Here is a 17,687-nt window from a genome sequence, read left to right on the forward strand (position 1 = left end):
AGTATTTGTACAAATTTGTCCTAGCTTATGGAACTAGATATATACTTCATCTTTGCGTCTTTCTGAGTATTTTTATTTGGTTTTGTTTTTGTGTTTGAAGATTATAGTTCAGTGCTTTATGTATAATTGCCATTTTACTTTTTATTCTTCTATCCTGAAGGGTTTCTTAATGTAGTTATTTTACTAAGGGTGTTACTCTAGTCAAATGTGAATATTTCTTTGTTTTGAATCTCACTGCTCTATTTGTATCTGTTTTCTTGAGTTGAGGGGTGCAAAATAGAGTATGCTTATTCTATTATTGGCCTAACCAACTTTATATCCGTATTGCAGGACACTTTATACCACTGCAGAATCCAATTGATAAAACTCTTCCGATTGTAGATTTTATCTGGTTTAGCCACTTTGAAGGTCAATTTTTCGTTTTCAAAATGTAAAGTTTTTGTAAAAATCTCCAATGCAGATACACATCTAATGTAAAAAGAAATATTTCGTGAATAATATCCCCCATGGTGTTGGTCGTTCATTTTTCATTTATTTGCGTATTTCTAGTAATGTTACATTACAGCAAGGAGTCTATCCAGTGTGCTCTGCACAATCCAGTTCTTCTATTAACAGTTCCGCCAACGATTTTACAAGAGCACGTGGATTGGAACTTTACATAAGACTGTGTGCAAAATGTCCAAGTACGTCTATCGAAGCATTCATCTCTATACTGAATACAAACATTTAAGTCGAGTGCGGTAATTCCCGAAAAAAAAAAGAAAAAAAAAAGTAAGCCAAATTTAATTTTAAAATGATTATATTTACGAAAAATTATAACGGTCAAACCAGAGTTTTCGATGTGTGGCCATTTAGGTAGTTATTTTTTTCCAAAATATATACATACGCTGTGGAGTTTCTAGGAAATTCGTTGGAGAGGTTTTCGAAATATCCTCACAACCATGAAGAGAATGCAAGCTAATAGGAATTGTAACAGAACAAAATACATTTAAATGTAAATGAATTAGCCTAACTGAAATATATTTCTTTCTATTCATTGTTGAGTAAAAGTCAGAGTCAAGTAAGGATTTATGTTGTGTTGTCTCGGCTACACTGATACGCCCTTCAGACATGCCGGCGTTATGACAGTGTCAGCTCTATGTGGCATATGACCCTGCCACGATGTCCAGTCACGGATATAGCGCATTTTTATTTCTAGTTGAACGCTTTATCGTCCTGTCAAAGTGAGACGAATCGAGTTCTGTCCTCACGGACCTGACATGCTGGGTCTCCATTTCAAGGCTGTCGCAGGACCGTCGGCAGTCAACAGTGTATGCCTGTATGGCAAGGGTGTGTGGGGAGTTTGGGGCGGAGTAGGAGTGGCATAGGGCGTCGAATGACGGAAACAGCCCAGTGGGGCGCTGTGCCAAAGACATCCATGTCTGTCACAAAGACATATTAGAGCCCATTTATTTCACCAAAGGTAACAGAAGTAAACTGAAGGCTGGGTGGTGATGGCTGGGTAAATCATGGTCAACGTGAAAAGGGCGGGGTCGAACCTTCAAAACGCAATGGTACCTCAAAACGAGCTGAGAAATATATTTGTCAATCTTTGTTTGGTACGAAGCGAGCAAAACTAATCCATTTCATCTAGTTCAAAACAGAGAGAGAGAGAGAGAGAGAGAGAGAGAGAGAGAAAGCAAGCGAGCAGGGTGTGGACCTAGTCTTAGGGGCTCCAGCCTTTTTTTTTTCAAAGTTGTATGCTCTTATAGTGAATACAAGTACTATTAGAGGTAATTAAGAGAGCAAAATTACACTTACGAGCCTTTGATCTGCTTATCAATGAGATATTGTGTTTAATGTATTGTGTTATGATATTTAAAAAGTATAAAGGTATGTTCAAACTAAAAAAAAGCTCCCCTTTCAGACCTTGAGGCTTATAGGGCAGATGATGTAATTGTCTACTACTTCTATGGCCCACTGTTAACGAACGTGTCATGTGGCCAGCACAACGACCAACCGCCTTTAATTTTCCCCAATTAACGTCTGGTACCCATTAGAGCTGGGTGAACTCAAAGGCGCCCAAAGATCCCGAAATTAAAAATCTCAGTCTTCACCAAGATTTGAACACAGGATCCTGGTTGAGAAGCCTATCGCTTTACCACTCAGCCACCGCGCCTCCATGTTTGAACTAGAGTCTAGTAAACTTTTGAATGTTTATAACCTACGTTCTATTAAGTACTAGACGCATAGATAAGTTTATCATTTTTTTCTTCATATCAAGATAGACAGCACTGACTTGACTCCCAATTCTTCCCCAACCCCCAACCAGTTGTTTATTTCTGTCAACCATCTCCCGCTTCCAAAATGATTAGTACAGGGAGGATGCACTCCCATATATGGCGCTCTTGTCATTAGAGTTAGATCATTCAAAGTTTAAACAACTTAAATAGTCACACAACAACAACAACAACAAAAAAAAGAAACCTACAAAGGTCAATATGAACACAAAAGTAGTACACTTTGAATCATGAAACATCAAAGATGATGTCTCGATACCCAATAGTTGGCCTCACTTGGCTATATTCTCAGCTGGCTCTCTTTAATCTAGATCTAATTAAAACAAGTCATATAAATCAAACTTTTTAATCAATTCCTACTTTATGTTCAAATAATTTAGTAAAGAAACATTATGTCTTACCTTTGTATGGGGGCGGACATATGCAAAATGGACATTATTGAAGCTCAGTAAAAAGATAAATACAGCATAATTGTTGAGTGCCACAAAAATGGAACAATGGGAGTTAACGGTTAATTAAAAAATATGATTAATTTAATAATCAAAGTTCTTTCTGAAATTTTCGATAAAATATATTATCACACAGACCGAATTTATGTGTGAAATTTCGTCTCAATAGGAAAGTAAAAAGTTGTCAAAATAAATTCTTATTTGTTTCATTTCTTTTTTATTATGAGGAAAGTGTGTGTTCTATAATAGGAACAAGACAAAAGGTGTAAGCTATATAAGTCTATGGTGTAAGCTATATAAGTCTATGGTGTAAGCTATATAAGTCCATGGTGTAAGCTATATAAGTCTATGGTGTAAGCTATATAAGTCTATGGTGTAAGCTATATAAGTCTATGGTGTAAGCTATATAAGTCTATGGTGTAAGCTATATAAGTCTATGGTGTAAGCTATATAAGTCTATGGTGTAAGCTATATAAGTCCATGGTGTAAGCTATATAAGTCTATGGTGTAAGCTATATAAGTCTATGGTGTAATCTATATAAGTCTATGGTGTAAGCCAGTGGTTCCCAAACTTTTTTGTCTCGTAGACCCCTTGCCATGTTTTTAAGTTTTCGGTAGACCCCCCAGCATTTTTTTGAAAATTTATTAACTTCAGATGTGCTTTTCTCACTGATTACTATGCGATATATATTTATTGATGACATTCAAAGCAAAATATAGCAAAATATCCTCACATGAAACACTGAGATTATGCCTTCGTGTTGATCAAATTTAGGTTATCGCATTGTAGCTGCAAGTTAACCTCATTCAATTAATGAAACAAGTTTGTGAAATAGTCTATGTCCGATTCCCGTTTAATTTCTCTGTCTAAAAATAGGATCTTGGCAACCAAGAACGACAACTATCATACTTCAGTGTGAAGGAGCAATCGATCAAAATTTCAGGCAAAAAGCAATTCTTTATGAATTTCTTGATTCATAACAAAAATATAATAATACCACTACATTATCAGGCAAGGTTAACTAGTCCAGCTTTTTAAAAAAGTAAAGCGTAATAACACGATAACCATTCATTGTCCAAAACTCATTTCACCATTACACCTTTGTACTGTATTATTCATTTGGAGAATTTTTAATGATGTCAGACATAAGGTTATGTAATAAAGATGGTAAAACCTCTTCAAAGGTTGGCAAAGTCAAATTCTGAATTTAAAAGTTTTCAAGAGTATTTCAAATCTTAATCTATTTTATTTCATGTTGACTTTTCTCGATGTTCCAGCTTCGATGGTTTCATAGCGACATAGCTTCAAACTTTGTTACATAAAAATAAAGAACAAATGCAAAAGTTGTTCAACAAAGAATGAAGCCAAATTTTTAATAACCAACAATTTACGGTCAACATTTTATTTTATAGACTTGGCCATGTAAATTATTACTTTTATGTAGACACAATTAAGATATTTAAAATAATACGTTAAAATTTTTAAATAAAAAAAAATCATTCCACTTACAGGGTTGAAATTCAAAGGATTAACTAAGGTACAAATGTGTGAACGAGTCAATTTCATGAATGGTCATGCTTCAATGAGATCCGCCTTCGTAGACCCCCATTAACAGGCCATAGACCCCCAATTTATTTTTTCACTTCCGTAGACCCCTTGGAAGTCCTCGTAGACCCCTGGGGGTCTATATAGACCACTTTGGGAATCACTGGTGTAAGCTATATAAGTCTATGGTGTAAGCTATATAAGTCCATGGTGTAAGCTATATAAGTCTATGGTGTAAGCTATATAAGTCTATGGTGTATGCTATATAAGTCTATGGTGTAAGCTATATAAGTCTATGGTGTAAGCTATATAAGTCTATGGTGTAAGCTATATAAGTCTATGGTGTAAGCTATATAAGTCTATGGTGTAATCTATATAAGTCTATGGTGTAAGCTATATAAGTCTATGGTGTAAGCTATATAAGTCAATGGTGTAAGCTATATAAGTCTATGGTGTAAGCTTTTGAAATGTATCTTCTAATTAGAACAAAAAAAAAGTGACTAATGTAACGAGTATGAATTTCTTTGAACAAAGATATTTGATGTTTTCTGTTTTCACATGTAGGTTACAAACAAAACATTAGTAATACTCATTGACTACTCAGGTCAGGAAAACCCTCTCGTTTAGTCAGTGTTTATTGAATAGCTCCAGTCATAAAGACCGCAAGTTACGAAGTTCAAATGCAAAACCGTTCAAGAGACCAGAGAGTTAACGGATGTCATTGGTAGATGTCAGAAAACTGGGTCTGACCCAGACCATTCGTTAGAGAGGGCCTCGACACTGACCTGCGACGTCACAACCTATGGGTAGTGGAAATCAATAGCGCGTTGCCACGTCGTACAGACCTGTGAGGTGGCAATGAGCCATTGATCTAAAATGCCCACAGGCTGTGACGTTGCAGGTCAGTGTTCAGGCCTCGGTCTAAATCTCCATATTAATGCTTGCTAAGATTAGACTCATGGAGTGAAGTGTCAAGTAAATTCAGGTATAAAAAGCAGACGAACTGTAAGAAATATAGCAAGTCTCACTTCTTCACCAGACCTACATCTTCTAACAGACAACACCTTCCGCGACTTATCTTCGGTAGAAGAAGAAACATAGAGTCAAGTGTTTGTTTGTTTGTTTTTTTTTTTTGTTTTTTTTTTTGTTTTGTTTTGTTTAAATATGTAGATACATTTTTTTTCACATAAACGAACACCATTTTTAAAACAAAAATTTTTTTTTTTTGGATTTCAGATGCCAGAACGTATACACAATATAGATATCTAGTTTCTTTTTGTGTATAAAGCTAAATTACAATCCAGGTTCCAGTATATTTACCTAATGTTTCTAAATTAGTTCGTTGGAGATCACGTTTTTCTTGGCTACGTCAGATTACGGTCATTCCTTTTGGCGGTCCGTTAGAGACGTCACTTGACACGGACTATACACGGTCCATCGCAGCTTTATTGTGGTGGTACGGGAAGGCACGAACCGCAACTCTCTTTGCATTTTGCAGTGTATGTAGATCTAGCTGAGTTGCATTCCCCTTTTTGTTGGACCCGTCCACTATCATCTCCTTTTCTTGTAATGTTTTTACATATCTTGGTTTGAAGACCTGGACTTTTGAGGAGGGAAAAAAAAGGGGAGGGCTCCGAAGTGTGGGAAGGGGGCTAGTTGTTGGTAAAAGAAAAATAAAAGAGGTGGGGGCGGCGGTGGGCAGCAGCGGTGGTGGTACTAGTCGAAGCAGTTGTGGTGTAGGGGTCATTGTTCGACCCCTTGCTTTTCACATGCGATGCCACATGCTGGAAATTAGATCGCATGTGACCTAGATTCTTCGTTTTTTTTTTTTTTAAATAATAATAAAATGGTACTTCCAGTATTGGTCACGACGTGTAGGAGGTTGGTTGGTGGTGTGGGGTGGATGGTGTTGGGGTGGACAAAGTATGGGGAGGGGGGCTGTAAAGAAAGGAGTGAAGAACAACGAAGAAAAGGGGGAGGTGTGGGGGGGGGGGGCTTATGTAAAGTCATGCCACGTTGGCTCACTAGTGTTTTTTTTTCCTCCCCCCCCCCCCACCCCGAGGCTTCTCTTTGAATATGCATGTGTGCTGTTAGTCATGTCGGGGGCGGAGGGTGAACGGCGCTTTGCCCAGGGGGTCGATTAAGGTGGTGAGGGAGAAAGCAGGGAGCAAAGACTAAGAAGCAGTCTCGCGAAGGAGTAGGGAAAAAAAAAGAGTGTGAAAAAAATGGGAACGGGGTGAAGGCCATTGATATCCGCTAACAACGCATCAATAAAATAATAGAAACCTGCCCATCGCTTTCGTCTTTCCCTTTTTTATATGCTGCCCCCGTCACCTGCTTGCCCTTGTCTCACTGTGGGAAGGTCATCTCGGTGTCCAGCACGGACAATGCTGACCCGTGGTATTGGTTAACAAGCGGTAAGCGCCTTTAATCCTCTCGGACACACCAGGGCCGTGTCCAGTAAATGGGATTGCATTGTCCTACATAGCGAACGTTCAATGTGGATACATCGGACACTTGTACGCTTTTGTTGCTTGGGTAGCGTTTTCAGAGCGCAACCTGGTGTCGACGGCTTAACCGAAACACAATTTTATATCCTCAAGGCCTACCTTCTGTAAATTGAGGATTAACAAAACAACAAAAAGACGATCCTAATATACAACGTTTCCTCTTTTCTTAATTTAGATGTCACGTGATAAACGTGGGAATTCATTTTCGACTTTTTCTTTATCTGATTTATATTTTTTTGACTGTAATACATTTTTTTTTTATTTTGTATGACAAGTGAAGCTACAATAATCAATAAATATTAAGAATACTTTAAAACAATAATCTATACTGTAATGTAAAAAGTAAGGCGTATATATGTATGTATGTATGTATGTATATCCCGCATAGAAATCAAAACCGTTTCACCAATCTTGATAAAACTTGGCATAAATGTTCCTTGTGTACTAACTGGAACCGTGACGTGTGTATAATAGCCCTAAAACAAACTAAAGAAGCTCAAAAAAAAAAAAAAAAACTGCCCAGTTCTATGTAAGTATTAGTACTTCATGGATCTGGGCCATAGTTTACCATGTTTAGATCGAAAGGATCTAGATCTATTTTTTAAAACTAAACGTTGCACAGATCGCTTTTTACTTTGACACATGAAAATACAAAAAATAGATTTAGGTCGATTAGCTATTTTGATAGCTCCATTCATACTATTTTTACATTCACGCATTCAGCATTCGCTTATACTTATTATTTCGTTTAATTGTTTACATAACACCCTCAATGACTATATCGACAGTGATACGCAAATTAAGACCCGCGGGACGCGGGTAACATATGGCAAGTAATAAATATAAAAAGCTTTAAACAACTTTAGGTTTAAATTGTTTTTCAAGGAATTAGGGCACATTGAGATTTCCGATAATTAATTTAATATAAAGTTCGAAGTGGCAAAGATGAGTATTAGCAAAATGAATTGGTTTTCATTCATGCCTGAAGTTTGATTTTCAGTCTAGAGCATTATGTAACACTGCCAGCAGGAAAAGGGGTCGCGGTAGCTGAGTGGTTAAGCGCTTGGCTTTCTAGCCTGGGGTCATGGGTTCGAACCTCGGTGAAGACTGGGATTTTGAATTTCGGGATTTTTAGGGTGCCCCTGAGTCCACCCAACTGTAATGGGTACCTGCCTTTAGTTGGGGAAAGTAAAGACGGTTGGTCGTTGTGCTGGCCGCATGACTCCATACTCGTTAAAGTTGGCCAAAGAAACATGATCTTAACATCAATTGCCCTATAGATCGTACAGTCGGATAGTTATGACCACTAGATGTATGTTAGATGAGGGACAAAGCATTTTTTTTTTAAATAAAATATATGTGATGAAAATAAAATGAAATTGTATAGACATTGTACAGATGGTCATGTGTTTGAAACATTTTTACTGAAGTGTTTATTTTTAGATCACTTATTAATATCGTTTTAAATCTTTCTAAAGAACCGGATAACAACATGGGTGCATTCTACGAGCTAGGAAAATGTGCATGTACAGCAGGGCCAGCCCTAGGCATAGGTAAATTAGGCAGCCGCCTAGGGCCTCCGATTGGTGTGGGGGGCTTCGCACAGGACTCCAAACAATTTTTTAAAGAAGAAATAGTAACAATTTTAACAATTTTGAAACTATTTTATTTGTTTGCTACAAAGCACAAGTGCTACAAAGGCAGTCATTACAAATAATAACAGTATACAAATAACATACACAAAATAATTAAACTGAAGTAGCGAAACTTTTTCTTCAATGTTAATATTGGAACACACTAGGTTTTTTTTTTAAATAAATGCGTTATTTTAGTTTTTCGCTTTTTAAAAAAAATTCTATTTAATTGGGACCCCAAAGTCACTTCCCTCCAATTATATAAGGCCGGCCCTGCGCACAGAATCGTAGGTACATTCCCCCCCCCCACATGCACACACACACACACACAAAGCCACACACACACACACACACCAAGGTTGTCTAGCAGCAGCAGTCTGACAATCAATATATATGTATAATAGCGGACCTTAATGATATTGATCAGCCATGTAAATTAGTCTAGTTTAGTTCCGTGGTGGGACCTACGCTAAGTAGGCGTATTAAAGTGAAACACGATGAGAAGAAGGTCGAAGTAAGGACAGAGAGATGGAGAGAAAGAACGAAATAAAGGAAATACGAAAGGGAGAGAGAAGGGAGAGAGAGAGAGAGAGTGGAAAAATATAAGTAAATAAAGAGAGAGTTGAAGAACGCATTGACAAACGGACTAACATATCGATATACAGATAGATAGATATGAGGCGAGGTGGCTGAGTGGTTAAGCGCTTTGCTTCCGGACCGAGGGGGTCCCGTGTTCGAATCCTGGTGAAGACTGGGATTTTAAATTTCGGAATTTTTAGGGGTACCTGACTTTAGTTGGAGAAAAGTAAAAGGTTTGTGCTGGCTTCATGACATCCTTGTTAACCGTGAGCCACAGAAACAGATAACCTTTACATCATCTGCCCTATAGATTGCAAGGACTGAAAAGGGGGAACTTGATAGATAGATACAGATGATATAGACATAGACATATTGTGGCTACTGTGTTAAAAAAATGAAAAATACAATTACAAAATTGGGAGAGATTTTTTAAAATGTCAAGGTGGTCCTAGCAAAAGGTCATTGGTGCCTAATAAAAAATAAACCTCTGTTTGTGCTATAAGCGATACAGATCAGACATTTAATTTTTAAATGCTACAAAGTGCACATATAGGACTGCTAAATTTGAAGCCAATCAACACTTCTTGCATTCTGTATACCGGATTTCCTAAGACCCGAGATATTTTCAGTTGTTTTTTTGCCATAGTTGAAAACCTTCAATGCAAGGCATGCAAATAAGTATACCTCATACCCCAATGTATTACAAATGTGAACAAATAGATGAGATAGTACATGGACAAATTGATTTCATCCTACATGGACAAAATGATAAGATACTACCTGGATAAATTTGGGGACCCACTACATTGACAAATAGATGAGATACAACATGGACAAATAGATGAGATACTAAATGTACTAATTGACGAGACACTAGATATATAAATAGACGAGATACTACATGAACAAATAGATGAGATACTACATGGACAATTGTTCATCTGATTGAATGATCTTGGTAATCCAACCCCAAAAATTGGGGGGAAATACGAAATTTATTTTTGAAGTGTGTAGGTTGTGTCCCTTTGAATTCTAAGACAATGATTGCTGGGATTGAATCGACGGTAATTTCAACGATTGAAGACCTGAGCCAATCAGATTTTCAATCGTTTTCTCAAGAGCTCGTGAGACGATTGAGCTGAATTGGGCATTGCTAGGAGTGGACTGAAATGAGAGTGTAGGCACTGAGTGCTGAAACTGACCGTAACCTCGTTTGAAGGAGACCCCAACATAGTAATTAGTCATCTCCCCTGTCTATGGCTCTTGATGCCTTAGCCCCGTAACTATTCTCCTCGCGTCTTTCGTCTTTGTGTAACATGCGAGCAGGAAGGGGTTTTGTAGTACAGTAATGTTATTAAATAAATGTTCCCTTTAATGCGATACTACGTTCAGTGCTGGAAAACTGATAAATTAACCCAACCTCCCCTCTCCCCGGGCCCAATCTTAGGTTTTCTGCCAACCAGTGCTGGAAAGCTGATAAACTCCCTCCTCCCACACCATTTTTTTTTGTTAACCGGATGAAGGACTTGTCATTGGGAGGAGCGGGAAAAAAAAAAGGGGGGGGTGATGAAAAAAAATTGGACTGGTGTATGAAGCTGTGAAATCTTCTGAATGTAAGTTAAAAAAAAAATACAGAGGTAAATGTGGCCAGGTTGGGCAGTCGGTACACAGAAAATTCTCGTTAAGTAAAAGGCATGCCACACAATTTTCTCAAACAGCTTCCGTTGTTATTGGTGACAAGTGAAGCGTCTTTTTATGTTTGTCCTTTCTTCTTCTTCTTCTGCATGTCGGAGGGTTCAGACAACTTGTCCTATATCTGAGAGGAACTGGGCAGTGGTTTTTTGACCAGGCAGCTCTCCTAATAGTTTTGTTCGAGTCTCTCCATGGAGTATACTGCTCTGAAGGACATGATCGTCTTTCTGTAAGCTTGCAAATGTTAAATTACTGCAAACATATAAAATAGAAACAGAAAGTAGCCAAAGTATTAAGGAAAAACAATACTGCGATGCATTAAGTCTTTACGTAGGTGCATAGTGTCTTTTGTTCTTAAGGAGGAACGGAAGTTCAATAACTTCTAGCACCAACACCACTGGTAGGGGCCTATTACTTTTTATAAGTTATATGTCAAAGCTCTTTAAATTGTGGGGGAACACATTTTTTTCAAGATTTACTTTTCTTCCATCATATTTTGTAGTCTTTACTTCGTACTTAATAACTTCTACTTTTTCTTTTTTTAAATCGCCTCCCAGAGACCTTCTGAAACCTTTTCTCCCCATTGCTTTTAAAATCCATTACTCACCAACGAGCTCGCCCCCTCCCCAGTGAGCCATATTACTATTAAAAGCGCCATGTTTGGTCCTTAAAATTGTTATTTTTTGAAACACTGACCCCTCTTGCCATCCCACCCCCACGCTACCCCCCACCCCCACTTTCTTTTTCCCATCATTGGTCCCCAACTGCCTTAACATGTTCAAATCCTATCATGGGCAAGGGGAGCATGAAAACTATTGGCTAGGAAAGGAATGAGGGAGAGACGCATGGCGGGGCTTTTGGCTTTCAAGAAATTCAAGGTCACTTATTCCAGTGAATGCTAATTTATTCTACATTTTAACCCCCCCTTCTTTTCCTTTGTTTTGTTTAAAATCCTTAATTGATTTTTTTTTCTTCTTTTAGTAATACGACACTGATGTGATATTCTTCATTAAATAAATACGAGCGAACAGTTAGGTGAAAGTGAAAACGAGAGACAGACAGACCGACAGAACAGAACTTACAAATACAAAAATCACAACATAATAAGATTCTCAGAAGGACACGAATATAAGGGCAAATCTCTTATACCATATACTAAGACAAATTCGTACAAGTGATTCCCTAGTTCTACTTAGAGTATGGAACGGGTTGCCTAACACACGAATTAACAAAAGGGGGAAAAAAGGAATTAAATAACAATGATAATAAAAAAAAAAGATATATTTAAAAATATCTGATCAGAATAATCAAAGAAATGCTGACTATTAATTTTGTACACAATTTAAAAACAAACAAGCGTGAAAAAAATGTTCTCTGTGATACAAATCCTCCATGTGACAGACGTGTGATGATGTATTGCCAGTAAGACATCAGTCACATACATCACCATATCATCACCGCAAATATTTTAATATATGGGTAATTACAATATACTTCTAAGTCGTAATTAAAACACTTGAATGTTATTAGGAATCAAGGTAGCACATTGTATGAGATATTGTTGAAATAATTGAAGAAGTAAAACAAGCAAATAATTGTCTGACTCTAACAATGTGTTCTAGAAAGAAACACTGGTTCAGAAGTCAAGACGTTTTTGTATAAACCCAATCCAACCTCCGTAAACAAAGTCGAATGTAACGCACTTAATACAATCTCCAATAAGTGTAATTGATTTTCTATTATAACAGATAGAGGGTGACAAGAAAGCTGAGTGTTCGAGATCGTCTGCTGTTTATTAATTTGCTGCATCCGCAAAGTAGCAAAAGTCTATTGTCGGGCTCACATCTTCTTCTTAAATTTTGAATATTGAAATATTCCCGCCTTTTCTTGCACGAACTAAAACAAATGCCATTTTTTCTAACAATTTTTAAAAATCTGGCCTGTCCTCTCCTTCAATAGTACATTGTAAATTAATAATATATCGAATAATATTATTTTAAATTATTTAAAATTTTGTAAACTATCCTGTCTTTCAAATCTGCATAATCTTTGTAGAGGCCCGAGCAAGAGACTGGCCCCAAAACTTCCAAATAAAACAAAAACAATATGGAGAGCTGCCAGATGTGGACACCACTGCGCATTTCAACGCATATATAGGACTTCTCGACTGAACCCTTTAAACGTATGATATGAGAACGAAGAAGAAGACTTAAAACTATCTGAGCCCTTATCAAATAGGGATAATGACGTCATTGGCGGGCTACATTCAATCCTCAATTACGCAGCCTATGATAAAATATAATTACTGTGGTAGCCAAGTCCGGGACCTTAGGCCGATTTGACTGATTTATCTAAATTGAAGTCCCGCGCATGGCAGTTGCTCCGCAATTGACATTAAACATATCACTATCAGTCATGTCTCTTGTCACGGGCTTTTAAAGATGTTGGACTCAAAGGGTTAACATATTTAGCGTATCGTACGATTGGCGTAAATTTACCTACTGGCGCTTTCGGCGTTTGAGTTGCTTCCTGTGCATGTTGTATAACAAATGTTGGTATAATGATCTAATCAATAGTAATAGTTTTCATTGTAAAACAAAATATAGAAGAGGTGCCTCGCGAGCATCCATTAAATTGGTCCCCGCAATTCGTAAGGCCGGCCCTGGTGTTAGCAGCAAATAAAAAAAATTAAGTTAAAAAAAAATGCTGTCTGTGATACAAATCCTCCATGTGACAGATGTGTGATGATGTATTGCCAGTAAGACATCAGTCACATACATCACCATATCACCACCGCAAATATTTTAATATATGGGTAATTACAATAAACATTACAATAAAGAACAAACACACACACACATAAACACACAATTTGAGAATATTGTTGATTTCAATGGCTGCCGGTAGTAATGTATGCGCCCTGGACTGTCGTCTCGGTGGTCCCGTGTTCGAACCTTCCCCACCACCGTCCCTCACTGTTCTGCAGGATGTTTGAGCTATGATTTTTAATTCTGTGGGAAAATCCAAAACATTTAAAGCAAAACATAACAAGGTTACAAAGACATTTTGTGTGGAAACACAAATTGAAAATCGGACCCGATGTGGTCCACCCTGGCAGGTAAAAAGGCAGGTTTCAATATTATCAGAATGAAATTCTATGAAAGACAAATGACAGAAAATAATGGAGAAAAAGAAAGGTTTACAGATCTCGTGTGGTGCCCCAGCTGTCCAGCAGACCAATGGATAGGTGAAAGTGAATGTGAAGTTAGATGTGACCCTGGCCTAACTGATGTCTTATAATGATGTCTAATTGTTTTGTAAAGGGCCTATCTCTTATTCCTCAAGAATAAAACATTTCCGTAAAAAAAAAAAAAAAAAATTCTTAGGTTAGGTGTCTTCTACTGTACACATTACTGCTGTTCACGCAAGACAGAACTTACATAACTTAACAATATAAATATAAAAAAAAAAAATTGACCAAAAATCTACAACCGTTTGCATAAATGTGTTAAAATATCGTAATTAGAGGTCTTCCCTAATAAAGAGTTAGAAGTGTTTGTTACTATTAATAGTGAATAGTTGTAATAATTGTGTATTTTTATGAAAAAACTGCTTGCATAAGTGATTTCAGAATAGGAAAAAGCAGCCGTTGCATCAGAACTTTGAATGGTCTAAAATATTGTGATGTTGGATTTTCACTATCTTTTCTAGTTTACGATATCTAAACGGGAAGGACGAACAGACTGACGGACAGACGGACAGACAGGCCGTACAAAACTAAAAGCGTCTTTTCCCCTTTCGGGGGCCCCTAAAAATACATCACTGTTTCTTGAGCAAAGGTGCCCAAGGATTTTTCCGGATCTGGGTCTCAAATACATTTCCAATTTACATTTACTCTCACTGTCCACCTTGTCGCGGGTATAGGTAGTGAGGGTCTAAGTGAATTTAATGGGCGAGAAATGTTTTTCTTCCATGCAACCGTATGTAGGTCAAAGCTCCGATACATTTATATCATACTACTAGTATGTGTGTAATACTATATTATTGGTTATAATGAGTCTGGCTAATTTATTCAGAAAAAAAAACTGGACTGAAATTTCAGATTAACAAGAAAAAAAAATGGAATCTGGTAAAGATGAAAGAGAAAATAAATGTATATTTAAAATGTATATTTTTGAAATCTTGAACTGGAGTAGAATTTCCATTGTTGTATAAGCCGGCTAACATGAGTGAACCAATACAAGAGAATTATGAAAAATGAGTTCACTGTGGCAGCCTGTTGTATCAAAATGCCAATAACATTTCTGTTCGTATTTCTATTCCAAGATCATATTACAAAACGTGAGAGAACAAACTAATAAACATACATACATTTTTTGTTCACGTTCTATTTTTCTATTCTCACGAAGAATGTAGATCTCATTAAATGCTCCAATTGTGCTTCCGTTATTGTTATGTTCCTGGATGCGAGACTTAGAAATCTGAGCAGACGTGAAACTTGTTAAAGGATTTCACTTCCTTTCAGTCTGCACATCAAAAGTGACACTGTGGGGAGGGTGTTGTACGGTCAGGGCTACTCAGCACAGATAACTGGTCACTAACTCACTCCAAAAGGCTGAGGCAACACATGCTCTGGACAATGAAAATCGAAACTAGTGACACATGCTCATTGTGGAGCGGCTCCACGGCAATCTCGACCACGTTCTGCGAATAGAGGAGAATAATGGTGTCGGAAGATTTGACACAGAAAAAAAAAAAAAAAATAAAAAAGGAACCGGAAGCAAAATAGTACCGGAAAATATGAAAAAACTATTATTGCGTGGAAAAAAAAACTTTAATTTTAAAAAAAAGTTAGAAATTTAACTTAAACAAAATAAATATTTAAAAAAATACGATGATCATGTTTCTATAAATTCAAATTTCATGAACAAGGAATCAAACTGTCCAATGACGTCTAACTTAGTGTTTAGTGTGTGACAAGTATAGGGTAGGGGCTAGTGAGGGATGCGAAACAAATATTGTTCTTTCTGATAATCAATTCGGATACCCTCCCCTTAATCTACATTTTACACACAAATCCTTTAAAAAAAAAAGTTAATTACTACATTCTCATTATTCAATTTTGGTAAGAGTTCGTTTGAGTTGAAAGAGTGAAGTCCGACTTCTAAGTTGTACTTCTAGATGTCATATAGGTAATGATGCAACACGGTGCCAAGTTGTCGTGGCCATGGTGACGATATGGTAGAATGACGTCAGAGTGATGCCGGACAGCGCTAATACTGCCTAACGGCCGCCATATTCTGTTACGCAAGAATTCTAGTTTATCTATCAATCTATCTATCTATCTATCGATCTTTCTATCTTTCTATCTATCTATCTATCTATCTATCTATCAATATGTCCGTCCATCTGTCCGTCAGTCAGTCAGTCAGTCTGTCTGTCTGTCTATCGATACGTCAACTTGTCTGTTTGTACATAAAGCCTTATCTGTAAAGTCATTCACTTACCACTGTTGCTAGACAAAGTCAGAAGCCAAACAGAGAGCGTGAGGAAGTAGTTACTTATAGATCTAAAAAACCTAACATCCTAGAAAAAAAAGGGGGGTTGGTGGCAGGATGCAAAGGTCATGACTTACGGTTAACGAGGATATTATGTGACCAGTACAACGACTACCAACTTTTCTCCAGTCACGTGACTGCTAGACTGCGTTCACTCCCCTTTTTATTTTTGTTTCACTGTAATGACATGGGACAATACTCCTGAGACTTCGCTGCTTACCTTCAATGTACTATTAATGTCACAGGCAAAATGAATTAAATCTCTAAACTTAAGTTTCTTGGCATTAAGATTTGAGTCGCTCACAAAATGTGATGTCTTTTTAACTTATCATAAGTCAGCAACGATTCCGGAATTGCAAGAAAAAAACAAAAACAAAAAACTAAACTAGTTAAAACAAGTGTCAATGCTAAAAATAACAATAGTCACACTTTCCCCCTTCCTTATTCCACCCCCAATGCACAGGCCTTCCGTCTGTCGTCTGCTCATCTTTCCCTCGATTCCCCCCCCCCTGGTCTCCCACTCCTCCCATTCTGTTTACGAGTCTCGCTCTGCGGTGCATGATTCGCTGAATAATTATGCATCGTGTGGGTTGCGTCGTCTGCAACAGCCACTGCCTACCTCTCATGTCGAGCCATCGATCCCTCGGGGAGACATGGGGAGGGTGGCGGCGGGGCGGCGGACACGCGTTGCGCGTCGGGGGGTCCAATGTGCAAGAACGAATGCAGCAATAGCAAGCAGTGCAGCTCACGAATCGCTGACTGGGAGAACTCACGATGAAACCTGCTTGTTTTTTGTTTTTTTGCACATCTCATTGTCTGATCACATGTGGCAGCGACTGGGGCACTTTGACCTTTTTGAAAATATTATATATCTGGTGACGCATATTTGATATATTTATTTGACTATAAAAAGTATATTTTAAAGATGTTAATATGATTACAAGTCTTTTGAATCTTCTCTTACAGGGACAATCTATAAATAGACTGATGCATCTATAGATATTGGACAATGCCAAGCCCGATGGATCTAGGATGAAAATAGATCCAGAGTATTGTGAAATGTATCATTTATCTTGGATTGTGACGTAATGTTTTTGCCCCAGATTTAGTGCAGGACTCACCTAACTGATTATATAACCTCCAATGGACTTGAAGATCTGCTTCTGTTGACTGCAATGGACTACTATAAAAACAAAAAAAAAGGTTATACATCTGGACAAAGTGTTGGACCATTAATTCTCAGAACATTTAGATCTGGACAAAGTGTTGGACCATTAATTCTCAGAACATTTAGATCGGGCTCACATTTGTTCTGCACTTGTTCTGAACATATAAAGTGTGTCAGTCCGCAAGACAAAAGACATTTGAATGAGCTAGAAGCTTCACGGTCGTGCGTTTCTGTTGCTAGAGATGGGGATGGGGTGGGGAGGTAATAGTTTC

At 37.6% G+C, this 17,687-nt stretch overlaps 1 long non-coding RNA gene across 1 annotated transcript; it reads right to left on the reverse strand.

The window, feature by feature from the left end:
* Window positions 1-8,499: 8,499 nt before the first annotated feature.
* Window positions 8,500-16,735, reverse strand: LOC129923564 (uncharacterized). Its single transcript, XR_008775525.1, has 3 exons — window positions 16,468-16,735; window positions 15,061-15,393; window positions 8,500-10,941 (listed from the first exon to the last, which is right to left on the reverse strand). It is a non-coding gene; the product is annotated as an uncharacterized LOC129923564 (long non-coding RNA).
* Window positions 16,736-17,687: the final 952 nt, after the last annotated feature.

Source organism: Biomphalaria glabrata, chromosome 17 (genome assembly GCF_947242115.1).
Source record: "Biomphalaria glabrata chromosome 17, xgBioGlab47.1, whole genome shotgun sequence".
In the NCBI taxonomy this organism is placed as follows: Eukaryota; Metazoa; Mollusca; class Gastropoda; family Planorbidae; genus Biomphalaria; species Biomphalaria glabrata.